At 40.8% G+C, this 27,607-nt stretch overlaps 2 protein-coding genes across 13 annotated transcripts in view; one reads left to right on the forward strand and one right to left on the reverse strand.

Moving 5' to 3' along the window:
• Positions 1–27,607, reverse strand: part of Carmil1 (capping protein regulator and myosin 1 linker 1) — a 325,017-nt gene that overhangs the window by 265,160 nt on the left and 32,250 nt on the right. The window lies entirely within an intron of this gene.
• Positions 1–27,607, forward strand: part of LOC109687273 (cytidine monophosphate-N-acetylneuraminic acid hydroxylase) — a 300,528-nt gene that overhangs the window by 44,886 nt on the left and 228,035 nt on the right. The window lies entirely within an intron of this gene.

The raw sequence follows: 27,607 nt of genomic DNA on the forward strand, positions 1-27,607 counted from the left end.
TAACAACATAGGAAAGAGAGGTGAACTGTCATGCAGCCATGACTTTGAGGTATATGGGGATGGGATGCTGTCCCCAAGGCACCAGGAGCTTGGGCACTGATACAGTCAGGTGGTAGGTGTGGTAGTGAGAATGAGTAGAAGTTTTCTTCTGCTTACTTCTGGTTTTCAGTGACAAACAAACAAATAAATAAATGGAAAGCAGCAAAGAGAAGTAGTCTCTGGATGTTTGAAGAACAAATAGAAAATATGCAATAGCTGTTCAAGAGTGAGAATGAGTGGATAGAAGAAACACAGTATGACTGCCAGGCAGCCACAAGGCCCACTTCAACTCTGTGATCAAGTTAAAGGGAAAGAATCAATATGGTGATGGCACATTCAGCCTCATGAGTAACAAGTACAGAAGAGATGGGGAGAAAGAGAGAGTAATCTAACCAGAACTATAGTTCAATCAAGAGAGAATAACAGTGTGAGGAGCGCAGTGACGAGGATACGTACCATGGTGATTATAATAGCAGCTGACCGTGGACTTCAAGCTGGAAAAGGAGAGAATGAGGATGTGGGTGAAGGTGGAGCCATGGAGGGGTGATAGATTCGATGAAGTGAAAGCCCTGGTGGGTACAAGTTCTGTCAAGGGTGGAGGTAGCACCCCAAGGCAAGCAGAGGAGAAGAGAGGCAGGTCAGACTGGTATGTTTCAAAGTGAGCAAAGGAGTCACTGGGATTACTGGTAATCATGGGCTCAAGGGATAACCATGGGATGGAATAAACATGAACAATAAAATCCAGGAAAATCATGAGGCTCTGAGTTCAAGCCCCAGTAACACTAAAAAATAAATAAAATCCAGGAAAACTCAGATGTACTGTTGGAAAGAGAAAGAGACTCTGTCCAGGAACAAAAATCTTTAATGAATGAAGAAAGTGACTGTGTGGAGGAGCAGAGGTCTGTAACAAAGATGTTTGAGAACCAACCATAGACCTGAGATTCAGAGCAGAGGGGGCTGGGGGAGAATTGATATTATGGAACTGCCCTGAGGACACTACCCCACCCTAATCACTGATCAAGGGTAAAATGACAGCAAACTGACCACCTGATAGGCTGCAGGAGAAGCACTCAGGGGAAACGTGAGTGTCCAACAGGCAGGAAGGTGAGGGGGTGCTCCAGGCATGAATGTGAAACAGGGGGCTTGCTGACAACTGACGGTGGGGGCTCAGAGCACACAGTGAGGGATTCAAAAAGTCCAGAGGACAGGATTGAAGGAGCTGAAATAAAGAGGCAAAGGAGGATTAGGATGCAGGGATGAGGGGTGACTCCCATAGACAGGAACAAGAAGTGTGGTAAGATTGCTTCTAAGGGTCAATGCAGATATTAGTGGAAGGGCTGGGAGTGCAGAAGAGTCTTGTCAAGGGCAGAGCACTGGGGATCCCATTAGACCACTGCAGAGGAAGTAAGGAAGGTGACCGAAGACAGGACTGAGACACACTCCTTGTGCATGGAGCAGCAAAGGGACTTTTTGTAAAATTAGTCTCTTCAAAAATAAAAAGGAAGAAATACTGACTTGTGGCAAATTTTCAAGAATTACCTTAGGTTCCTTCTATCCAAAAGAAATTTAAATCCCTATTAACCAGGCGTGGTGATGTATGCCAGTAATCCTACTATTTGGGAGGTAGAGACTGGAGGATCATGAGTTTGAAGCCAGCCCAGGCAAAGTTAAGAAGACCCTACCTCAAAAACAAAGTAAAAACAAAAGAAGGCTGGGGCATAGCTAAAGTGATAGTGTTTCCCTAGCAAGCACCAGGTCTTATGCTAGGTTTAATCTCTAGTAGTCTAATACAAAAAATAAGTAAAAACCGCATCCCTAGCTCCGCTGTTCTACCATTTTTTTAAATCGTAATTCAAATTCTCCAAAATTTCAATTTTATCAACTCCCAAATGAACCTGGCCACTGGATAGTGCGAACATTCAATGTTAAGGAAACACCCAATGAGGTGCATTTTTCTACAAGCACAATCTTATAAAACATCAGAACAACAAGGATCAGTGGGCAGGGCAGGCACTTTGAAGGATTCTTAGAAGGAAGCTGTGTGCTTGTTTTATGTCTGGAAAATAAGATTAGGCAGATAGTTACATCATATTTCCTGACAGGATTATTGGAGCATGGTTACCACAGCAACCAGTAAACTGCATGCACAGCTGGAGGGAGAGAGTTAGAAGGTACCTTTTTCAAAAAGAATTAAATCCCTTAAGTTCAGAGCTGGAAAACGATTCTGAAGGTCCTATAGTTAACACCTTCCCCCAAATGCCCTATATGTTGTCATTTTTACTTCTACAGAAAAATATAAGAAATGCCCTTATAAAATCATCCACAGAGAAAAATAAGGTAAAAATGAAATTTCTTTGCTAGGAGTTGAGAGAAACTGGAAAACTTACCAGTAATAAAATGAACTATGTAGACTGAAGGAAGATTCCAGGCCTACCTAGAAAGAAGAAAGAATAGATATCTAGCCCTTAATATATGCTAAACCCATTTTTTCTGTTGAGTAGTTAAAGTAATCAGGACTACAGAGTAAGTAGTAGAGCTGGGATTTGAACTCAGGTCAGTCCAACCCCAAATCTGTGCTGTCTCCTAGAAACTCCAGTGACCCAGTCCACACTGGGCTACAGTAAGAGGAGAGCAGGAAGGGGCCAGATGAGCAGCTAGTCTGCTTTGGTCACCAAACAGCTGAGCAGCCTTGGGAAAGTCACTCTCTCATCCTCTGCGAACCTGAGCTCCTCTATATAGAGATGAGATTTCAATGACCTCTCCACAGATGGGAAAGAAAAGATACAAATAAACCTCTGGTCTAGTTCATAAATACAAATTGCTTTCTCAGAAGACATCCTAATGATCCTTAATCACTCAGAGATGTTCCTATCTTGTCTGAAATATCCCCATGCCAAATTCTTTCCCATCTTACACCTGAAATTTTCCAAAGTTGGGCTACTTATTAGCTGATGAAAAGACTAACTGCAACATCAGACTTAAGAAAGCAATGCTTCACAACCTTTTCCTTACTAAGATGCTTGTTTGTCCTTGTTCACCTTTCCAGCATTACTTCTGTTCTCAGTGCTTCCTTTTCAAAGATCATGAACAATCCATCCACAGTGTTCTCAGGACCCTGGGAAGGAATCTTGTTAAGAGGCTTAAATTAGCTGCACCTAGTGGAGAACTTTTGTAATTTCAGCATTCCTGACATTGAGGCAGGAGGATCAGGAGTTCTAGGCCAGCCTAGGCCACACAGTGAGTTTGATGCTAACCTAAGCTACATAGTAAGACTCTGTCTTCCCCACCTCCAACTGCCGCCCCCATTCCCCCCCTGGCAAAAAAAGGCTTAAATTCATTTAGAAAAACTAGGTCCTTCTTATTACTTTTCTAACACATTTTTAACATTCTAGGTGTTTGGGGGTTAGTTGCTGTCTATTTGTTATTGTCAATGTATAGCTTAGGCTGGCCCTGAACTCATTATCCTCTGCCTCAGCCTCCTGAGTACTGGGATTGCAAGTGTATACAACCACATCCAGCTATAAACACTTCTTTTAACAACCCTTTCATTGTCTTTCTTTATGTTCTTCAAGTCTCAGGTCTCTGTAGAATCAGACTACATTGATTTAAATTCCAGCTCAGCTACTTAACTAGCTGCATTACCTGTAGGAAATACCAAAAAGCTTGGTGCCTCATTTTACTTTGTAAAATGGCATAGTTGTAGCAACTACTGCATAAAATTATTATGAGGTCAAACAAAGACATGGACTGCTGAGCACCGTGCCTGATGCATAGCATATGCAATACTGTGGGTTCTCCTTAACTATGCACTTCAGTAGAAGTTATGCCACATGACTACACTCATTCCTTTTGGTACTTTTCCCTTTTGCACTAGAATCTTCTATGTACATGGTCAGAATTTAAATACCTGAATTACCTACTCTCCCAGGTTCTGGACTCTGATGTGTCACTTTGCAATGCTTATTCAGCATTCCTCAAAAACAATACCTATCTCGACAGTTATTGCAGAATTCATTTTTGAGATTGACTCTTCTGACTGCCCTGACCCTATCCTACAAACAGTGGCATTTGGCCTTCTTCTCCCAGCGGGCGGTCCATGGCCTTCTGAAGATCTAGACCAGTATGACCAAGGTCCCTGTGGCCAACAGCATGCATTTCAAAGATAGGTAGCTAGGGTTTGGAGTTCAATCTGTAGTTGTAGAACAAATCTACACTAATTGGTCTACCTGGGAATTAAACCTATGGTCTTTGGCCTCTTCAAGTATCGTACACTAACCGAATGAACTGATATTCTTGGCCTCCAGCCAAAAGCAATATATTCTAATTGGATGGTTCTTAGTCATTTAGAAAGTCCTACAAGTTGAAGGCTATTAGATAATGAACATTCTATACTCAAAATGTTGTGACATAAACGCTTGTTTAAAAAAACAGCAATCATTTTAAAAGACATTAAGCTACACTCTGAACACTGAAGATGTTAATGGAAATCAACTTCAGAAGTAACAAGAAACCTTCTGCCTCTTTACCATGTGGCTTGAAAATTAAATGACACTCCTAAGGAAGGTCTGCCCAAATGATGTAAGTGGAAAGAGTGTCAGACGAGGATGCTCAATCAAATTTCTATTTTACTTCTATTTAGAAAATCATCTCTGTGGGGCATGCTAACACATGCCTATAATCACAGCACTCATGAAACAGTCAGGAGTACCTCGAGTTCAAGGCCAGCCTGGGCTACATAGTAAGACACTTTTTAAAATAACAAAAATAATAATAAAAGAAATGGAAATAGACTGACACCATAAGGCTTTAAAAAATCTTGAAAATGTGAGCAACATATTTGCAATGTGAAAAAAGTAGTAAGAGCCAAATAGATAATGAATTTGGCAGTTTAAGTTTGACAACAGGCAGAATAGATATGATGTTGGGCTTTTTTGTTTGTTTTTTTGGATGAGCTGGGGTTTGAACTCTGGCCTTTGTGCTTGCAAAGCAGGTGCTCTGCCACTTGAGCCACACCTCCAGTCCAGATATGATGTTGGGATCTTGAAAAGTAGGGTAGGAGGAATCTACAGCCAACTCTATTTTAATAAAACCACCATTCTCTCTACCCCTGACTGAGCATATGTCAGTAAATGACCATGCTAAGAGAGTTTGATACTATAGTAATTAGTCTCTATAAAAGCCCAGATGGTACAGGTATTGAAATTTCAGTAAGGTCAAGGAACCTGCCAAAGGTCACAGAGAACAGGGCTGGGATTCAAACTCAAAGCCCTCAGCAAGATCTTACAGGTGCACTCGCACCCTGCACCTGGATGCCCATGTCCCAGTCCACAGCAGACCTGACAATGCTAGAAATGAAGCTTCTACTTGGTGCCCTTGCCCAGTAGCCCATACCATGGCCAGAAAGATCACAAATCTGCCTAAGGTCGTACTGCTAGAGTAGCTGTTCTGTTCAAGGAAGAATATTTGAAGTGTCTACTATCTGAATACGACCACATAAGGAGAGGTATTGAAAACTGGACATACTCCATAACAGGAATCAAAGCAGGAAAGGATCAGGCAGGAGTCATAAAAAAGGAACTCCCTCCCCTGCACTACATTAAGAGGATTACCTTGTGGCAGGAAGACTCCCATGGAAGGGAAGAGGAGGGAGGTGGAGATGGGAAGACCTAAGGCCACCTTCATACACTACCTAAAGGCCAGCCAGTAATGCAGTGTCCAGAAATAACGTACTCCAATGACTTCCCAAGAGGGTTCAAATATAAGGTAGGAAAATATTTTCCTTCCTGGCCAGGCTTAGACATCTTGGGTGAGCATGGAGGCACATGTACCTGCCTATAACACAAGTAACAACTCCATGGTTTCCACCTTCTTGAGTTTGTTGTAAAATTTTTAATTTATTTTTCACTAGTGAGGAAACACAAGGGAACTACAACAGGGAGAAAAAAAAATCACAAAAGTGGAATTCTTCAGGGTTTTGCTTTCATTCATAGAATGTATGAATTACATCAAAACTCTAATATAGCCTTTAGGAGCCCTCTATGGGAAGATTAATGCTGGCAGTGACTCCAATTCTGAAGCAATGGGGTCACCCTTCAACTTGCAGTACATAAAGCTTGTGTGCTGGTTTCTTTTAATTTTAAGTACCCTTCAAAAGAGAAAAATAGCACAACCCCACAAGAAGCAATATTTAAGTGCAAAATCTTTACATAAAAACAGAACTCACTCATCAAAATAGTTGTTAAAACATAATCAATGGCCTATTTATTAGAAAAGTGCTAAAAAATTCATAGGAGTGAAATTTTCTGAGCTGGTTCTATAAAATAAGCTCAATAATTTATATTTACTCATAGGTGTTAACATTATGGCAAAACTATTACCCTAAGTATAGATTTTCAAGAAATACAAAAAAGTAGGAACAGCTTTCTTCTCCCCAATCCCAGTAAAGCTAACATGCAAATGCAAAACTATTAGTGAAACCTATAGAATAATCTACTTGCTGTTTCCATCTAATGTGTGGAAAATCAGAACAGTGATCTAACAAGTGACCTGAGTAAGACAGTCTACCTAAGGGCAAAAGTCATAGAGAGCGGCATACAGTCACAGCAAATGGAGTATTGCTTCCCTGTCATGTTAAACATTACTGAGTGTATTTATAGCTATAATATACATTGCTCTTCTTTCCATGCTAAGACTTTTTAATTCATAGAATGTCTTTTATATCTTTACTGAACCAAAATATTAGTCACTACTTGGAAGTTCTCAGAAATTCTCCACTATGTCATGTGCACTTTCACCAATATCATCCTTGGTTAAGAGAACATTCTCAAGTATGCTATTTCACTGTGTAACAAAAGAATCATTCACTGCGTTGTCCCTACTCGTGTCTGGCCTCATTCACAGCACTTGAGAAGACTCTGACCCACAGGCACCACAGTCACCCATCACAATTGTGTTTTCTCTGTAGCACCTCTCAGAAAATAATTCCATACAGTTCAGATGTCAATGATGCCACTGTAGACATGGGCTCTGTTAGAGGATGCTGATTGGTTATATCATTTTGTGATAAGACAATTAACTTGACAATCAACTTTTTAGACTTGGTCCAGATCTCCTTTTTCTTCCAACACTTAAAGTCAGAAGAAATGTGCCCAGTTACTATAACACAAATTAAGAAACAGAAATGTAGAAAAAGAAATTAAGTCTAAGGTTGATGGTATAGTTCAGTGGTATAGCACTTGCCTAGCAAGCAAAAGCCCTGTGTTCAATCCCCAGAACCACAGGAAGGAAGAGAGGAAGGGAAGAAGGGGGAAAAGAAGGAAAGAAGTGAAGGGGGAAAGGGGAAGTCAAGGAAATAACAAAATGAAATGAATTCTAAATGGGTCTTAAATAGTTCTTGGCAAATGATACTTAGTGCAAATGTATAGGACCAAATCCAGGAAATTGAACCACTAACATGTGAATTTTGAATAGATAAATGGTTGACTTGCAGTAAGACACTTATTAACTTAGAAGTAGGAATGAATGACAATAAGGAAGTAGACAACTGCACTTGGATATCTCTACATTTTTTTAAGCACAATAAATGATAAGTGTTAATCTCCTTCAGTCTTATGATATCATACTCCAACATAACTGCCTTTAGAGATATCAAGTTCACTTATTAGAGCAGACATACAATTTATTTAAACACAATATATTTATGTTCAACCTGTAGACTATCATTTAAATGCAACCATGCTAAAACTGTATATCTGTTAGTGGAAATTTTTTAAATGAAGTTCTAAGTAGTTCTCTATAAGGAAGATACAGATATTAAAGTTTATATGTATGCATTATTCTTAAAAGAGCACATCTAAAACACTGACTGAAAAATTCTTTTCTAGAACAAAGCAGAGCATAACTTGACAAACACTAAGTGCTCTGTGTTTATTGATCATTTTGATTCACTTTTTCATGTAAGCAACAATCGTTGTCTACCATGCACCATGTACTTTAAAAGATGCTTGAGAATCTTTTAAAAATGGAATGAGAAGGCTGGGGGTGTAGCTCACTGGTAAAGCATGTACTTAGCATGCACAAGACCCTGGATTCAATCCCTAGCACCCAAAAAATGAAAAACTAAATTTAAAACTGGAGTAAGACTAATTTTAGCGCAAAAACACAAACTAATCATGAGCCGGATGTGGTGGTATATGCCTGTGATTCAAGTACTCAGGAGGCTGAGCAAAGGTGATCAGGAGTTCAAGTCTGCCCTGGGCTACACAGCAAGACCCCAGCTCAAAGAAATGTTTTAAAAAGTTAATTGTAATAGATTAAAATATAAATAGTAATTAAAACAATGTTTGGACAGGCGTTTTCATGAGTGATTTATACACTTGAACACATTTTATCCTAGCCAACTCCTTAGGACATAAACAGTTATTTATGGATGAGAGAGCTGAAGCACAGAGGTTAAATAAGTGACTCCTCCAGTGACACACAGCTCAGAAATGGGTTTGAACCCAGGGACCACAGTCTTCACCCCTGGGTTGTATGAAGTCACTCCCAGGCTAGAAGGGGAGTGGTGAGAAGAGTGTGTGACTGGAAGCACTTCCTAGAGAAACACACAGAAGCTGAGTCCTGAAGCACAAAGTGAATGACATGGAGGAGAAAGAGATTCTGATCACAGGGCAGAGCAAACTATGAGCATGAAAAATGGAATTGGGCATTCTTAAGACATTAAGTAGTTCCTAAAGCAGTAACAAAGGGTGTATGTAAGGAAAAGGGAGAAAAATGGCCAGAAAAGACCACAAGGACCATAAAACAGCACCTCAAAACTGGGATGGAGTTTTCTCCTGAGTGTGAGATGGATGGATGAAAGTGGTTGAGCTAGGAAGCAAGAAGGCAAGTTGGGAAGCAATTAAGAGCCTAACCAGCGATGGTGGAAATGGTCAAGAGACTGACAATTACAGTAACTGAGCAGAACACAGAGTCCACCAGGAATGAATAATTGAGACATATACATCATCCACGTAAAATGATTCTAACTGCCTGCAGGGATACAGCGTCCAGAGACAAGCAGCAAAAACACTGTGCAGAGTGAGAGCACCAGACATGAACTCGGGGCTTCAGCTCCCACACACAGTGGTGCCTCCAGTACTCAGGTCTGTGCAAGCAGGAGAGAGTCTCTGAATACCATGTCTTACTAAAGGAAACGTCAGAATTAGGAAAAATATTTCCTCCTGTTTCTCTACTTTCTTAGTTTATTTCAAACAATTACATTCAAGGACAGCCTTGGAAAAATCTCTAAGACATTAAAAATAATAGCACACCACATTCTTACAAAACATCTTTTTAATAAACACTGTGTTGAAATGGAAATTGCTTAATATCATTTTCCACATATAGAATTTTTAGAAACCTCATTTCGTTTCCACAATTTAACACATTCTTATAATTTAAAGCCAGGAAGTCATTGTTATACACTCCTTATCTTATAAGGAAATCAAATCAACAGAGCTGCATGCGTTCAGGATTTTCATGGATTAATTGCATGTCTACAGAAAAGGCCTTAGTGATTAATACAAGAACAACTGGAACTACAAGGCACAATACAAATTGCAATTTAAACACAAACACACACACAGTGCCTTCTTATGCTTCACTGAAAGGAAAAAGCATAAGCCCATGAGATAGTGAAATAAATGGAAAAGACAGACAAGACACCTGAGTTCATCTAGCACTTATTTGTATGACCTCAGGCAAGCACCGCAACCTAAGTGGGACTCAGTTTCCTCATGTGTAAAGGTGGAATATTTCACAGAGCTATAGTGAAGATTAAATGACAAAAGAGCCTTGACAGGCCTATGATTTCAGATTGCTACTGCTCAGGCTTCAGAAAATACCACCATCTTTTATTTCTCCCTTCCTGTCCTTGCTCAGATGTGTACAAGACTTGCAATCTGAAGCCTCACCATCAAACCCCTTTGCTCAGAACTATGGGCAGCTTGCCTTTCTCAAACTACGCCACAGAACTCAGGTCACTACTGTGCTTAGTCAGTTGTCACAGAATGGGGCTGGTGAAGGGCCAGCTCAAGCTGAGATGTAAAAAAAGAAATCACAAGCCTGGCGCCTATGGCTGGTGCCTGTGATCCTATTTACTTTGGAGGCTGAGATCGATCAGGAGGATTATGGTTTGAGGCCAACTTGGGCAAATAGTTCAAGAGATTCCATCTCCAAAATAACCAGAGCAAAAATTGACTGAAGGTGTGGCTTAAGCAGTAGAGCACCTGCTTTCTGCTGTGGAAGCGCAAAGCCCTGGGTTCAAACCCCAGTGTTACCAAAAAAAAAAAAAAAATTCACAAGATTAATATCTACCAACTCAGCAAATGACTATAAATAATAAAAAGATAAATTATATAATTAAAAGAATTCAACTATTAACAAAATAGTACTACAAGTACCTAACTGAAAAGATTTGAGTAATGGTCTACCAAGAGTTACCAAGGATCTGGGGCAGTACCAATAGAAATGCCAGAGGCATGCACCTGGAGATTATTTAAATGGATACCTGCAAATTCCCTGGGTGAGGTGTTCATGGTTAGCAGTTGGTAGGGAAAAAAAAAAACGAGAATTCTCCAAAGCCAAAAAGCAATTTATCCTTCCCACAAATCAAAGCATGAGAAATTAGACAGCCAAGGAGTACAAGTTCACACAACCACAATCACTCTCTCCAGATAGCACTGTTTCTTTTTTTGAAACAGGGTCTCGCTACATTGCCCAGGCTGGTGTAAGGATTCAAGCAATCCTCCTGCCCCAGCTTCAAGTAGCTGGGACTATAGCGGTGCTCAGCTGTTCGCTGACTCTCTCTCTAAATATGAGTGAGTAATGTAAGGCTAGGGAAATCAAGCTGTCTGTGTAAACAGAATCCCCACAGAGCAGGGAGGCCCCTGCCCCTTGGTCCTCAGACCTGAATGCCTCTGCCTGAGGCAGCTGCCATGAGCTGTGAGGTGTCTCAGCCTTCAGCACAAGCATCGCTGCTCCACTCTGAGCTGCATCACCCACCAGAGGTATGTTCAGCAGGGCCTTTTCTCTCTCTCTCTCTCTCTCTCTCTCTCTCTCTTTCACACACACACACACACACACACACTCTCTCTCTCTCTCTCTCTCTCTCTCTGTCACTCATTCAACACCAGCAGAGAAGAAAGAATGCAGGGAAAGCACATTCTAGGGTTATTTCTGTGACTGACATTCTAGGGTTATTTCTGTGACTGATCATTGGTGTGATGCTGAGCAACTCTCTGAGTGAAAAGTAGTGCCAAAGTATAGATAATGTAAGAAACTAATACTTTTTTCTTTTTTTGCATTAGCATACATTAATAGTAAAAGGGGGATTGGTTGTGATAATTCCATGTACTTTTAATAAGCTTACCCCCCTCTGTTATACAACCCTCTTCTCTTCTCCCCTCCTACCTTTTCAAACAGTATTTTGTGGGTTTCATTATGTTTTCTTCGCATGGGTGTGGTGGGGAGGGAGGGTGTTAATAACATGTTAAAATACTAGAAGGGGGGAAAGGCTGTGGTCTCCTTAATTTCTTCAACAACAAAGGAATTATGGAGTCTCTCCTAGATTTCCCAGAAAGAAAGAGAACCACTACCAAGAAAATGACCTGTTACTGCATTTCAAGCAGCATTCCAAGCTAGTTCCCACTGAGAGGGACCTACAGAGGACTCACTGAAATAAACCAAAGCCTCCATGTCAAATAAATTCAGGAAACATCGCATGCCAATCCCCTCTTTAAGTGGCAGGAAGCATGTTCAGTATTAAATGTTCTGAAAGTTTCTGCTGTCAAGATACTTTTCTTCAAACATGTTTCTTGATCTAATACCTTTGAACCTTGGCATTCCAAGGGATACACTGTAGCAAACAGAAGAGGAGAGAGTTCTTTCACATTTCTTGAATCTCTGCTTTTCTAGGTAAGAATGGCCTTCTCTCTCTACTATTCAGTGGGCTGCCCATACACAGCAGGAAGCATACACAGTAGCTTTGAGCATATGTCATTTAGTCTCTCCAGCGGACAGAGAGGCATCTCTCCGATGCAGTACTTCCAAAAACCCCAATAAAGGACTCTTGCTTGGGTTGCATGGACAGCCATGGCCACGAAACTAGGACACAGGAACCAACAGGCACAGAAGCATTAGACCTTCTGTAGCTGGGAAAGCCAATGCCACACTAGAATCACGTGGATGCAGTGGTCAAGAACTTCCCTTTAAAAGTGCATGTGCACACCCGCACACACTTGCACACACATGCATGGTCACACTAATGAATGGTGGAAAAGAAGGGACAAATCTCTACCCTGAGATCCAGAGGACTTAAATGACATCCCCATTGGGTTATGTAATGAGATTTCAAATTAAAAAGTCCCAAATGTTCAGTTCTCCATTCACACACACCTCAACCTGTTCCTCCCTTTATCTCAGCAATAGTCAAATCAAAATATGGGAGTCATCCTTGATTCCTCTTTGTCATCTCTCCACACTTTTGAGTAAATACATTTGGATCACACCCACTTCTCTCCATCTTCCAGGCCAAAACTCACCAAATCCACTACTATCTCATCCCCACTTCCACTTTTGCCTGACCATCTTATGCCTCGCGGTGTTCTGAGTGCTTCGCACATGACAACCACTCAATAAATATCTGCAAACAAATGGATCCAAATGGGGAAAGGGCTACAAAAACAAGAGGATCACCAATTCAACCACTACCAGGATTTTATGACTATTATGACTGTAATCTTTAGCTCTGGGGTTCCTGGCACCAAAGGTAAAGAGCAAACAGAGAATTGTTGTAACTGATGGAAGCACACAAGTCTTATTTATTTTGTTTTTAAAGAGAAAAGTGATTTTTCCTCATATTAAAAGCATTTATAAGCCATTCATCCTACAAATATTCATATATTTTAAAGCATTTTATTGCACAATACACTAACGGTTCCTTCAATTGTATGCACACACACACACACACACACACACACACACACACACACACACACATTTTTCTATCAACTCTTACTAAAAGCCAAAGGCAAACATTAAAAATTAAAATATTGCGCTCAGCAAGGGTAGGATAATGGAGTCCAGCCAGGTGGATTTCTAGAGCTCTAAGAATAGAAGGACAGAACTTTGGTTCTCCAGGGGATGATGGCCTCACAGGTCCTGAAGGAGATTGTGAGGCAGCATAGAAAGACCAGCTATAGGATCCCACTTTGGCTAACTCACTTTGAGGAGCTGTTGAAGTATTCAAAGTGAAAGAATGATATGCTTGGACTCATAGTTCAGAACTCACTCTGGTAGTAGTGCAGACAATGAATTCAAGTGAGGCCACAGGCTGGGGGTCAGTTAAGAGGCTGTTTTTTAATCGAATTTGGCACCTACAACATCTCCTTAGCATACTATGGGCTGCCTTATCAGTGGAGTCTATTACAGTGGCTGTGGTCCCAAGAACCTACAATCCTTTTCCAAAAATTTCATGAAGGGCTATTCCCCCACCCAAGACTGAAGGCCTTCCAGAGCACAGAATTTTTGAATTTTGCACCTTCTACATGAAAATAAATAGAAGAAATATTCCAACACCAGGAGGCTGGAGGAGGCTTACAACGAACTGTCCCAGAGTGTGAGCAAGGGTAATGTTTTAATCTTCAGCCTCCTTGAGGGCAGAAGAACATGCTGTGTGCTTTCTCCCAGGAAGTAAACTGCTTCTCCCTACAGAGGGATTCCCCACAGAAACTAGGTGATAACCAAACGAATTTCTCCTGCAGTTTATCTTCATCAACATGATTCACTTCTGCAAAACTTTATCAAAATTATGGTACAATAAATTCCTTCCCCTCAAAAAAAAAAAAAAAAAAGAAAGAAAGACTCAAAGTATTTATAAGTCAGCAAAATAACAAAGTTGACCAAGCATCCTCAATATAAGTCCATAATGGAACATCTAAGCCAGCTCTTCTGAAAAGTGTCTCATCTAAAACAGCACGTCAATTGTGGCTTTGGCTATTCCAGGTCCCTTTCTCCCTTGTCTTCTGAAACCAAAAGAGATTGTCTAACTTAGCTACAGCTTTTCTGGTCTCCAAGCCTCTAGTAGTGCCATGCTGTGATCTGCTTGCCACACTGCCATCAAAATGGAAATCTGCTCTCTGTCCTTCTTCCCTGGCTCCCCAGTTGTCAGCAAAGCCCTCCATGAGTTAGTCCCTCCATCATCATCACCTTTCATTCCTCAAATTGAACCTTACTCTTTAAATTCTTCTCCCACTTGTTGTCAGTGTTCAGAGTTCAACTCAAGCTGCAAGGCCCCATCTTTTCTGCAGGAGCACCCTTCTAGCCCTAAACTGAGCCAAGTGCCAGACTGTAATCCCACAATGTACCAAAATTCTTTGTTAGAGTCTTGTTTCAGAAAAACCCAATGATTAAGAACCAAAATGGAAAGTACTGAGAGACTGAAGAAAGGTAGATGTGGGCAGTGTATTAGGGATTTATGAACAGAAGCATGTCTTGTGTGGCAGCAAGACAGGAGGACTCTTACACCCAAAGCAGGAGAAGGGTTTTACTTATTAAGTTAGACAAAGGTAGACAGCAGCCAACCAGAATGTACCCAGATTTTTCTCAAAAACTATTAATAAGAGGCCAGAGGTATAGCTCAGTGGTAGAAAGCGTGCCTCGCCTGCACAAGGCTGTAGATTCAATCTGTAGCATCAAAACCAAAAACTATTACTGTCCATTAACAAACAATCTGGATATGGTACAAAACTCCTGGCTGACTAACTTAACAACCATGTTTATCCTACAGGGTTAGAACACATGCCAGGGTCACCTGGCAAGCAAAATGGTGGGTACAACCAAGATGGCTGCAGTCAGATAAAGCTGGATGCCTAGAAGTCTGGGTATTACCTTTATCTTATCTTCCTACTCCTTGTAGCAATAAAAGGCCTGACATAGCAGGAGCATTCCACTGGGTTTTAGTAAACTAACTATGGACTTAAACTCTGTTCTATTTCTGCCTTTCCTCTCTACCTTCAATTTCCTGACCTACAACAGTGGACTCAATGTGTACAAGAAGCTTTTTTAACCATGAGTCTCCAATGCTGAACAAGATCATATGATTTTCACAAGTTCATTATTACACAACTCATTAAAGAATGTCTGTCTAGATCAGGGACAATGAGCTAATGCCCAGGCTGGGAAATGAGACTGTGGAATATTCTCTTCTACATGCAACATCTTGAACAACCCTTCAGGGGGAAGATATCCATGCCTCTCTTATTGTCTTGACGTACAACAGCAGCTGAGATACTCTGAGGATCTTTAAAAAACCTGTCTGACACAAGTAGAAATCTGCATTTAGGTATAACTGAAGCCATGATCAGATCCTCTTGTTCAACTTTAACAGATCCCTATGCATTCCACTTATGTATATGCTTCCTCTCACTCACATCTTGATCTGAATACCAGCAACATCTCTTAGCACGTAGGAAGACTATGTGCGCACGAGCTCGCGCACACACACACACACACACACACACACACATCTAATTACCTGGATCACTGTTTTCACAAGGAGCCAGGGGAGAAGTGAAGGCAAATAAATGGATTCACTGCACAAAGTGCCTCCAAAGCCCACATGACTTAAGAGAACTCTGGAAGAGAAAGAGCTAACGATTCAAGTTTGCACAGCAAAACTTGAGAGAGATGGGGTGATGAGGGGGTGACAGCTGAACTCTGAGAAATATAACTTCTGTAGAAAAGAAACCAGGCCTTGCAGCACTACAGCAAAGAATAGGTAAATAAATTTAACATGCACACAAGACGGAAAGAAATGACATCGAAGTGGAAAGGAAGCTTTTAATGAAAAGTCCACAGAGCTCATGGTCTGTGGCCACTTTAATTTAAGATTCATGGCACTCTAGGGAACTCCAAGGTCAATCTATGAGGACTAAGCTGACACTGAGCACAGAGAGAGGCTTTCCTGGTCTTGCAGTATTTGTCAGCAAAACTAAACGTAAGTGCCTGGCCATGGATCAATCTTTTTTAAAGTATCTCATTACTCCTAGATCCCTTTCATACACCTTTGGCTGTCTTGCTGGACACTGTCCTATGAGCCCTATTGTCACAACTCTTCCTCCAGACACAAGAGCTTGGCATAGAAGAAAGATTCATTTCAGACCTGGATTTAAATAGATGTTTTTCTGAGGTTGGAGCTGTAGCTTACTGGTAGAACACTTGCCTAGCATGTATGAGACCCTCAGTTCAATCCCCAATACTGAAAGAAAATAAAAATAAAAAAGTTTTAAATCTTTACTAGCTCATTTCCCCATCTGAAAATGGAAGAGATACCATGTCCCTATAATGAGGATTAAATGAAATAATAAATCTGAAGACCCCAGCTCAACAGATCAAATATAGTGCTAAGTATTCATTGATCTCTCCCAGCTCACATCCTCCAACCTGAGCCTCAACATTTTATAGTTCATGGCCCAAAATGTTAAAAGTAAATCATTCTGGCATAACGACCATATTAAACAGAAACCTGGGTAGATTTGCAAGTTATAATCTTCCTTTTCTTCCTCTCACTCATTGAGAGAAATATGTTGAATGACAGATTAACTAAAAGACTATCACTTCCAAGAAACCAGATTTAATAACGACACAAGGCACATAGTAGCCCACAGCAATAGCCAGGAGTGATTTCTATTGCAGCTTGTTATGCTAGTTGCCAAGAATCTTTTTTTCATCTTGGATGTTGTTTTAAATATAGTAATAAAAGAAAATATGACCGGCTGTTGAAGCCCATATGCTACTCCTTTGCAGGATTACAAAATGCTCATTCAGAGTTTGTTTGTGCACAGCAAGTAGCAGCCAAAGGGGAGCCAGAGAAATCAATGAAAACTCACTGTTTGGAAAAACCAGTCAATAGAAAATTGGGGCTGTTATTTCTCTGGTTTTTTCTTATGTAAAACTCCAGTACAAATCAACTTGATCTGTGAATTTTAATTTTAACTGCATGAATGGCCCAAACAAAATACCTAACGAAGGATCTTCACACTACAAAGCTTAGCTTCACATAGTGAGCTCTCAGAAGGCTTAAGTGCAGTTGACTACTCTGTCCTTCCCCCTGTCCCCCTCAATCCCTGGATGGGATCACAAAACCACCAGCTCCAATGGCTTTCACTACTCCCCTACACTGGCACATCCCAACGCCTTTCTTCAGACTCTTTATTTCCTCTGGACTAGACATTCACACACTCACTGGCAGCTCAATGTCTTCATTTGCACATTTCCTGACAATCCAAACTCAATGTGCACAAAAATTATGTCCTTTTCCCATCCCCACCTGTCTCTATCTCACTACAGAGGCCTGTATCTACACAGTTGCTCAAACTCATTACTGATTCCTCCTTTTTCCTCAACTCCATGTAGAAATCCTATCATTTCTATATTCGAAACATATCCCCACCTTTCATCATGCAGTGGTTGAAACAATGCTGGGACCCAGGCCGGACTTCTGACTCAGCAGGTCAGAGAGGAGGCTGAACTGAATTTAGAGGAAGTTTCCTGGTTGATTCTGATGGGACTGATCCTGAGAAGCCCTGAACCACGCCACTGTCTCTCATCCCTGCTTACTGTAACACTTAATCAGTCTCACTTTGTCTCTAATTTATTTTCTACTTTGAAGCCTCTAATCATTTTGATCAGATTTCTCTATTTAAAAATAAAATCCAAGCTCCTTACCACAGTGTATGTGGTCCCAGCATGACTTCCTTGATCCGTCATGTTCTACCCTCATTGTCCTATAAGTTCTCCTAACACCATAAGCATCCTCAGGGCTTTTGCATATAGTGCGAATCTGCCTAGAAAATCCTCCCCTCACTATTCAAATAACTGCCTCTCTCCTTCGATTCAGGTCTCATAAAATCTACTCCCTCAGATCATAAAAACCTCCCAAAATTCCCAGGCTTTTGGCCCTTTCTGTAATTAGCATGCATAAGTATGCATCCTGCTGTGGTTTAGACATGACTTGTGCCTCCAAAGCTCATATGCTAGAAGCTTGATCCTCATATGGCAACGCTAAGATGGTGGAACCTTTAAAACATAGGGTCTACTGGACAATGGTTAGGTCACTGGTGATGCTGGTCTTGCAAACTTAAGGAACTCCAGTTAGTTCCCATGAGAGTGAGATATTATTAAACCACATGCTCAGTCTCCTGTCTCCCACATGCAGCCGCCACTGGGATGCCGTCCATCGGGAGGTCCTCGGCAGAGGCTGATCTGGACTTTTAGCTTCTAAAACTTTAAGCTAAATAAACCCTCTTTTATTTATGAAGTATCCAACTTCAGATATCTTATTATAGCAATAGAAAATGGACTAACACAAAAATTTACCTGTTTTTCTTGCTTCTTAGATGGCTAATCAACACAAATTTGTCATATCTGCTACAGGCCTGGCACCATGCTTGCTACATATTTCATGCTGAATAATTTTCTATTACATAAATAGATGGATAAACGAATGAATAATGAACTTACAATAAAGGCAGTAACATCAAATTTCAAGCTAATGTAATTAAACAAACTTCACAGATTATTTCAACCAATCTCTTTAAGATAACTTATCTTCCAAACAAGTCAAAACAATGCCATATGAGAGTGGGGAGGAAAGCGGGGAGAAAACACCACTGAACACAAATTTCTACAAAACCAGAACTACAGCAGAACCCTAAAATCTGGAAGTCGATTGTCTTTTCCAGTATTTTTTAAAGTAATTTTCACAACAGATGACACTTTCACAAATACTTCCAGATTAAACAGCTCATGGTATATGACAATATGTTAACACCCTTTCATAAAATATATACTCCTGCCTCACATAATGGCAAATATTCAAGTTTCAACAAATTCTCTACCACAGGGATGATGAAAACTTCATCTCAAGAATGGGTCTGTATAGATAGTAAGGAATAAATAAAATAATACATCATAGGCATTTTCAGCAATACTCTATAATGGTCCTGCCACTATGTACCCCCTTTGTAAATCTGTTGCCACTTCTCTCCAGTGAATTCTGGTGATCTTTAAGAAAAACTCAACGTTCAATATTTTTTTATGTTGAGGGGGGAGCTGAGGTTTGAACTTGGGGCTTCACACTTGCAAGACAGGCACTCTACCTCTTGAGCAACACCTTCAGTCCATTTTGCTCTAGTTAATTTGGAGATAAGATCTAGTGAACTATTTGCCCAGGCTGGCCTTGAACCACAATCCTCCCAAACTCAGCCTCCCAAGTTGCTAGGATTACAGGGGTAAGCCACCAGCACCTGGCTAAAAGTCAGTATTCTTTAGTATGGCATAGGAGACCCTTCCCGTTCTGTCTTCCCTGGCTGCTTTCTATGCTTCCAGCTACATTTCTGTCCACTCCCTACATGCTAGCCTCTTCTAGTTCTATAACCAAATTTGTTTTCCTTCAGATCAAGACCCCTGACCTAGCAAATCCTCCAAACTATCACCACCACAATCTGATCCACTCTAGTTTTCCTTCAAAGCTTAGTAGGGTGAACTGAGTATGGATCAAATGCCAATCTCTGTGTTTTTCTCCACCACTGCTCTTCTTAGAGTATATAAAAATAGCATAGGAAAGGAAAGGAAGAGGAAAGGCAAAAGGAAAGGAAGGGGAGAGAGAGAGAGATCCTATCACATGCTATGACATGTGTACAAGATATAATCCTGTGTATCTTTAGGGAGAGTAGGGCAATCGTATACCTTCCCTTTCTTGGTATCTTATAGGGAAGGACCCATTGTTAGGAGAAATGAACAGATACTCATTCCACAAATGTTTCCTAAGGTACACTGGACCAGATAGTATACTGAGTGCTGGGAATACAGTGGCTCCTGAATGAGGGCATCCAGAATCCAGGGTCCAAAACACCCCATCAGGAATTTCACTTAGCACACTAGATTAGGTATCAGAGCTATTAATCAATGCTAATGCCTTTCTGTTGAAATATTTTTCTTAGAGAAGAAATGTCCAAAAACACAGCACTAATTTGAGGCTGGCATTATATGAAAACACACAAAACCTTAAAAAGAAGCTTGCAGGGCCCTTGCACCACCTCCATGCCCAGAGAAGCTGTCAGATGTATTTCTCATCTGTTTTATTACAATTTCCTCTTTGGCCAAACCTGACAATGATTTTCCAGCTATTCCATAGTTCTTCCTCATAAGTGTCTTAGCTGTTCTACAATACATTCTGATACTTACACAAAGTGTCTGTAGACTGTAAGTATGCAACTCATAATGATATACAATCCCCAAAGCAGCATTCATTGACACATATATTAACTAAACAGTGTGTGTGTGTGTGTGTGTGTGTGTGTGTGAGAGAGAGAGAGAGAGAGAGAGAGAGAGAGAGAGAGAGAGAGACTAAAAGCTGTTTTGTTGATTCAGCTATCACCATTTTTTCATTTGGAAACTCACCATTAACCCTTCTATTTATGTGAAGTATTAGAGGCTCTAACACTCCTGAGCTTTACAATAACAGTATAATTTACCATTAATCTACTCATTTATTCAAATGCCATCTCTCTCTCACACACACACAGCTTGTCTCTTTCCTAACCTTTGGGTTCTGGAGGTACCCTGTGCAGCCTGTGTCCCTATTTCATCTCAATACCAGAACTCCTAACTTACCCATCTATATTTGTCTGTGTCTAGCTACAAGTCTAGAATCAAATCGAGTGCAAAGACTATTCTTATGTTGTTTCATTTGTTTGCTTTCTGCTGGTGCTGGAGATTGAAACTTGGGCCTGACCAGCACATGCTGAGCATGCATTCTACCACTGACCTATACCCCTAACCCTTCCTACATGTTTTGCCACAGAACCTCCTAAAGTTCTAGCAAACTAGAGGGCACAGAAACAATGATTGAAAAACTATTAAACAATCACATTTTATGCATCACTAGTCAACTATTATATACTATGGTACAAGGTATTGTAAATATCCCTCCAAGGATTAACTTGAAAATACAGGTAGGGAGCTAATTCAGGTAGAGCGTAGGCTACCAGTATGTGCAGAATAGTGAATGTGTGTGTTGAGGGTGGGTGGGGAGTGGGGTGGAGGCAGACATGGGCAAGGCAAATAAGTTCTACAGGTACTTGCCATTCCCAAGGGCCTTTGGAACAGCCAGTGCCCATCCCTCCCACCTGCACTCAAGAGCAACATGGAGGCAGCTTTCAGCTAACTGATCACTTCTACCATGAATGCTGTCTCAAACATCCAACTAACCTGTAGGAAGAGATCACTGCTTTTATTTCCTTTTTATTTATCAACAAGGCCTATCCACCCCAATGCAATTGGGCTAGGGTGGGGGGCAAAATGAGTTATTACATGTAAAAAGCTTAGAAACATTCCTGGCAAATGGGAAGCACTCAAGATTATTAGCTATTTTTCCTTCCCTCCAAAAAAATCTAGATTCATTATTCAGCCAAACATGCAAATGAACAAATTTGGGAAATCACATTCCAAAAGCAAATAAGCAACATCCTCCTCTGCACATTACCGGCAAGGTCTTTTCTTTAGTGGGTGCAGCAAGTTAAGCAGGTGGGCTTTCTCTAACCCCAGGAAAAATCACCCAATGTGCTCACCCTTCCCAAAACCTATTTCTAACCCATAGGGCAAGAGGAAAAGAAAGACAGAGAATATGTTTCTATCTTACTTATCTTCTCTTTGTTCAGAAAACAATGTCACAAAGTAACACAATTAACACCATCTTCTGTGTCTTGAAGCAAGATTGCCTGTGTTCACTGATTATCCCTCATTGTCCAACTTTCACTGACTGTTGTCTGATATAGAGGCAGGGCAATCAGTACTTAACTAATCTACTTTCAGGGAATCATAACAATATATTTCTTTTAAGAGGTGAAAATATTTAGATATTAAGTATTTCTCAAATTTTCAACAATTCTATCTCATCAAGAAAATACTTTGCAGAGGTTCCTAGCTTTAAGACCTCATCTACTTTTTTATATATCTAATAGAAGCAATGAGCTCCAGGAAAATGAATATATATTAAATTTTCATACGTGTTCCAGGAGGTTAGTGGGCCTTAGATTAGGATAGTTAGTCTGAGAAAGAGACTAAACTCTCTTTGTGCACCCTGCCCCCTACTGAAGACTATCATCCTCCCTTAACTAGCTACAGGAAGATTTATAGACTGTTCCTTTTAGGGAAATCAAACCCTTTGAAATTAGCATAGCTTTTAGTATTAAAGGGCACAGATTAGAAGAATGCATGCTAATATACCTTGTAAAACCTGTCCTAAATTATCACACTAAATTACTACAAAGTAAAAATTATAAAAAGCGATTTTGCTGCCCACAAATAAAAGGTCAGAGCAAGAAGCTAGCCAAGTGAATCGCAGTACAGGCTGCAGAGCAAAGGATTTCTCTGATGAATAAATCAGAATGAGTCACAATTAGTCTAATTAGTTTACTCAACACGTAAGCTAAGGCTCCTTGTAGACTGTGAGTGGGACCCTTTTGAAAGACTCTATGCTCTTTGCTGTTTGGAACAATGCAACTCCTTCGCATTTGGTTTACTCTGCCAGGCTCAAATTAAGTCGCCTAACTCATGACTAAAGAGTTAATGGGAGTCCAAGACTCCACTCATAGATAAACACTTTTAAATTTTGACATTCACTGAATAAAGCTTTCCTAAATATAGGGTGTGTCCAGTTCCAGTTTCAGGTCCAAAGAAAAAGAGCATTTTTATCCTCTGATTGTACCTGTGTCCCTGCTGAACACCTCACAAGCAAGGTAAACAGTAGCCTGAAGGAGATGGGACTGAGGTTTTTCTGGGCCATAAGACTGGGCTGACCTGACAATCCAGGCACTCCAGGACAGTCTTGTGAACACAATTCTTAGCTCCCTTGCAAGGTGCCCTGGGTGAGTGCCTCATAAACACTTCTTCATGCCTCACTCCCAGAACTTAACTGTGAGTCAGGAGTTCTCCCAAAGAATCCTGCTGAGGAAGTTGAGTCCACCTCCCCTCTAGTGGTGTGAAGCCTAACTTCACATTTCTTGCAGTGGGATTTATGACAAAGAGCTCAGAAAGGATTTTTTTTTTAAAGTAACTCTACTGGCCCAAGGATTAGTTTCTCAAGTTCCGCATATACAAGAAACTCTAAATAGGATTTTCCCAAGACAACATCAAGGTCTAATAACAAGGGTCACAGACATTGTTTCCTTTTCCTTACACTCTGCAGCTCACCAGTAACCAAGGTCAGTCTTGTTCTGTCCCCTGCAGGAGCTTTCCCATCCCCCTCTACTCCTCCCCAACTGCAGTGTGGATGCTGCAGTCTGAGACCTCAGGCACAGCTGCCAAACTGATACCCAGCCACTCCCAATCCATCCATTGTGCTAACAGCTGCCAGGGCAAGCAGACCTCCACTGCCACCCAACGTGTCCTCAGCTCCCTAACTGAGATGCAGCAAAATGGCTGCTTGACCTGACACATCTCGAACCCAGATCCCTGCACGTAGATGATGCTCAAGTGAGGTAAAGTTAATAAAAAAGAAACAAAACTAATATACTTATGGTTTCTTTTTTAAACTACCCCAGGTCAGTATTTGTTCTCTCCTTACTCCCAAAAGGAATTTGAGATAAAGTAAAAAAGATTCTTAAAAAAAAAAAAAAAAGAGTTATAAGACAATGAGGAAAAGAAAGAAGGTGGGTTAGAAGCTCCAAATAAAGGGAAGCTTCAAATACATGGGGGAAAAAACTTAGAAACTTTCTTGAAGATAAGAATTACAAGTAATATTGCAGTTAGCACCAGTAGCTCACATCTGTAAATCCTATTCAGGAGGCAGAGATCAGGAGGATCGAGGTTCAAAGCCAGTCCCAGGCAAATAGTTTGAGAGACCCTATCTCAAAAAAACCCATCACAAAAAAAGGGCTGGTGGAGTGGCTCAAGTAGCAAGACCATTTGCCTAGGAGCCCAGTGCCATCAAAAATAAATACTAATAATAATATTGCAAGTTATGGCTCTCATTTTGGAATAAAAGGAAGCATACTGAAATAAATGTTCCCAGCTCAACTTTGAGAAGAACTTGTCCCATAGAACTTTGCATTAGATACTAAACAAAAAGCTCAGTGTCTGCAAATCTTCCCTTTCTGCTCAACTTCCCAATTAAAACCTAAGGGCCTAATGCTAAATCTTATTTCTAGAAAGATCACTTTAGGACAAGAGTGCCCCTTCCCAGGGTTCAATGCTTTCTAGTGACCTGACTCAAGGGAAGCATCGTAACGTGCATTTCATAATTAACACTCTGGACTGGGAGCCATCTCATCTGAAATCATTATAACAATTCAAAACTGACACCTTAGCAGTCCCTGGAGGACAAGATGTCCACCAGGCCTGAGGAATGAAAGGAGGGTGTTTCGTGATAAATGTAACACACTCCACTGTGTCTGTACCCGCCCCTCACACACATTTCATGTAACGTAGGCTGGCAGTGCTCCCTGTAGATTTTAGCCCGTTTTGGAGTAATCACTTCATTTATTAATTAAGGCTACTTTCAATTCTATCTTACTGTTATTAGAAGCATTTCTCAGCTTTCTGTCAAGAAACATTTCTCTGTTTAATGTCATCCACAAATCTCATCATTACCAGCATCATTGCTAACAACGGCACTGAAGGAAAGGAGACTGTGGGAGAACAGGGCCCCAACCTGGCACCTCCACCACAGGACCACAGGTGGGTATTTGTGGACCCTTTAGGGTAGACAGTAAAAGGAGACAAGGGGGATATATATAACTGAGGAGCTCCTGTCAATCTCAAACATGAGCCATGTAGGACAGAGATGCCTACAAAAACAAAGGATCAAAGTTGATGCCAGAAATGATGGGAGGGAGAAACCTCACTGTACCACACAGCTGCTAGGAAGAGATAGGACAGACTAGGACACTGTCCTCAATGCACTGGAAGTGAGTGCTGACCTAACAATCTGAGGTGTAAGTACTTGTCCACATTCTGCCTTACTCTATAACCCTAGGGAGTCACCTCAGGCCTCTGGGGTTTATGGATGACATTAAACTGAAAGGGAGGTTATAATAGGACCCACCTCAATAGTCACTGTGAGATTTAAAATAGTTAATACAAACATTATGAGCCTGTAGGTTTAGCTACTATTCTTCTCCGGTCTACAAAACAAGCTGGCTTTAAAATTCAGGCAAGCTGGGCACCAGTGGCTCAAGTCTATCTATAACCCTAGCTACTCAGAAGGCAGAGAGGATTGCAGCTCAAAGCCAGCCCAGGCAAATAGATCAGGAGACCCTATCATGAAAAACTTCATAACAAAAAAGGTCTGGTGGAGTAGCTCCAGGTGTAGGCCCTGATTTTAAACCCCAGTACCACAAAAATAAATAAATAAAAGTAGTAAAAATTTCAGGCAAAAAAAAGACTTGCCTAATATGATAGTCTGGTATGATATCTTAGACTTCCTCAAAGATAATTTATGTCCTTTTACCTAATATATTTTTCCCTGTGCTCAAATATCTAAACCACTGCAATAAGAAAAAGATCAAGAAAACAGAATAAATCACGGAACACATCATTGCAAATCTCATCAGACACAATAGTTTTCATCACCTCTTCCTCTCCAAATTTCACAGGGTCCTATGTGAGCAAAATTCATTTCACGTTTTACATCCTTTGGTTTCTCGTGCCCACGCAGAGGAAAAGCAGAAAGTCGGAGCCAGACTAGAGTGGGTTAACCTCCAGATCAGTGCACCTCAAGGCACAATTAGTTGGAAGTTCAAGCATCCGTTTTTCCAAAAAGTAAACTACTTCTGGATTCTGCCAAAGAACCTTGAAAAACCCAAACTGCTTTCCTTAGGTAAAGATCTTCAAATCATTGGCACACAGACAAGGTCTTTCTTTGTCCTCAGCTATTTGCCTAAATGCTAACTAGTTAGTTGTGGGCCAGGATCAAAGAGACCTGCTCCTCAGTGCTCTAGATGCACACTGGTACTACAGGCCTTTCCAACTCCAAAAGTCTACATAGTCTGTCTAGCCTGGCTGCAGACCAAGCTTCCTCACCCTCACATCTTTCTGTACACCATTATCTTCAGCTTTACTGACCTGAATGCGTACTGGCACTAAAAATAAAAACAAGGGAAGCAACTTGAACAGGGAACAAGCACCAGGGGAACAGGCCAGTTCTCAGGAGCCAAGGATTTCTGTTTACCCAGAAAGGAAGCCCATTCTCCTGGGCAGACTGCAGGAGCTGGCACTGGGAGGGTGGGAAGGGCAAGGGCCCTTGTCACCCTCTGAGCAAAAATTCAGGTCACCCATCCTGCAAATCTGAGTACTTTGTTTCTCCTTCATCATTCCCAAGCTCACACAAACAACTTTGCTCACTCAGGGAGGGGTGGGGAGATATTTCCAAACTGAAGTTGTGGGAGGGAAGCTCAGCTTAGGCACAGTTTAGCAGAGTTCCTACAGGATGATTTGGGAGAAAGATTTCTTGTGAGTTCATTACATGCTACAATCCACTAGAGGCCACAAGCACAATTAATTGAAAACCTTCATAAAAGACCTTTGCAAGTCAGAAAATCAGAAAGAAAAACAAGGCTTTCTCCTCCTCCCTTTTCTGCTGCCCTGGCCTTTTTTTTTAACTGAGTCATGCAAAGGAAATTTCAGACGCTGGCAGGAACAGAGGTGGGACATTATAGAGAAGATATGCCAGCTGTTTCCTTAAATAATGCAAATCTCCTTACAACCTGACAGCATTTCAAACTGTCTCCAGACATTTCTTAAGGGAAAATGACAAAAGTAATTTGAAGTCGGGGAGAATGAAGAAGTCCAAATGCTACCCCAATAAGACTGAATGACAAAAAGAGATGTAGACTCTGAAAATTAAGTTTCCATTTCGCAATATTAACCTCTCAACCAAGCAAGTAACTCAATTAAAGAAGTCACATTCAGATACTGAATATCTGAATAAAAAACAACAAAAAGTGTTGGGGATTAACATTAAAATTCCAGATTTATTATGGGTGTTGGTCCTCAAGAAAATTCACTTTCGTCTATGTGTGGAATTTTGCCTTTTAAAAGCTTATGTTTTGCAATCATCTTGGCTATTTTCCCAGGAGTAAAAAAAATGGTGGAGCAAAAACAAGGATGCTTAAACTTTGAAAATTATCCTTGGTATCTTAACCACCAAAAGGTCTCAGGTCTCTTGTGCTATCAAAAACAGAATTTCAACAAGAATATTACAAATAGAAGCCCCAGCCTTTTGTGAGGCAGCTATAAAGAGCAATATTGGGCTGCGGATGTAGTTCAGAGATTTGGACAGGATGAGACAGAGAAAAAGGGTTTACCCTTCACCTTAACATGTCTTATTTTGAAAGTATTTATATAGTAACGATAACACAATTTAAAGCTTCCAGGGCTGGTGGAGCGCTCAGGCAGTAAGAGTGCCTGCGTAGCAAGCATGAGGCCCTGAGTTCAAACCCCAGTGCAGCAAAAAAAAGGGAAACTC

This window comes from Castor canadensis, chromosome 8 (assembly GCF_047511655.1).
Source record: "Castor canadensis chromosome 8, mCasCan1.hap1v2, whole genome shotgun sequence".
Lineage (NCBI taxonomy): Eukaryota > Metazoa > Chordata > Mammalia > Rodentia > Castoridae > Castor > Castor canadensis.